Here is an 873-nt window from a genome sequence, read left to right as displayed (position 1 = left end):
AAATATACATGTTGGGGCAGTGGATAGAGCTCTGGTCTTGGAGTCAGGAGAACCTGAGTTCAAATCCAGCCTCAGACACTTGACACTTACTAGCTGTGTGACCCTGGGCAAGTCTCTTAACCCCAATTGCCTCACCAAAAAGCAAAACAAACAAACAAAAAAAATGTACATGTTACAGAGGAAAATATTAATTATAGTGGCATCCCACATTGGTGCTCCAAGATTCTCTATACAGCCATTTTTCTCTCCATTGACAATTTCATCCACTCCTAAGACTTCAAATATCACAGAAAAGACTCCCAAATTTATGTATCCATCTCATTTTGTAGAGTCCCAGTCTCACATTCCCAAACTGAAGCTGGATATTCTTTAGCTATCCAGATACTTGATACCTCAAATTCTATAGACTAAACCTAAATAAGAACTATGTAAATGGTGGGGGGGAAGGATAAGAGATTGGACAGGTTTCGATTCATTGTTTAGAGGAAAGAATTGATAGTTTCACTTAACTTCAGTGGGAGACAGTGGAAAGAGTCCCTTGATCTGAAGTTAGAGGTCCCAATCTTTCTACTTTGTGATCTTGGGCAAGTTACTTAACTGCGGTTTTTAAATATGTATGTACGAATGAATAATAAATATGTATGTATGTATAAAATATACATATGCACATATTTAAAGTCAGGAGATTTCACCCAGTTGACTTCTCAGGTCTCTTCTAGCACTAAATCTATGATCCTTTGGAACAGGGGACAGACAGTACAAAGCTGCAATGTAGATGGTGTTAGAGAAAGATGGAGACCAGTTAACACAGTTTCATGAGGTATCTATCTATAGTTTGTCAAGGTCACCACTTATTCTTAGCTTTGTATGTTC

This window comes from Vombatus ursinus, unplaced genomic scaffold, assembly GCF_900497805.2.
Source record: "Vombatus ursinus unplaced genomic scaffold, bare-nosed wombat genome assembly UNPS02010548.1, whole genome shotgun sequence".
Taxonomy (NCBI): domain Eukaryota; kingdom Metazoa; phylum Chordata; class Mammalia; order Diprotodontia; family Vombatidae; genus Vombatus; species Vombatus ursinus.
Note: the sequence above shows the minus strand (reverse complement) of the source record.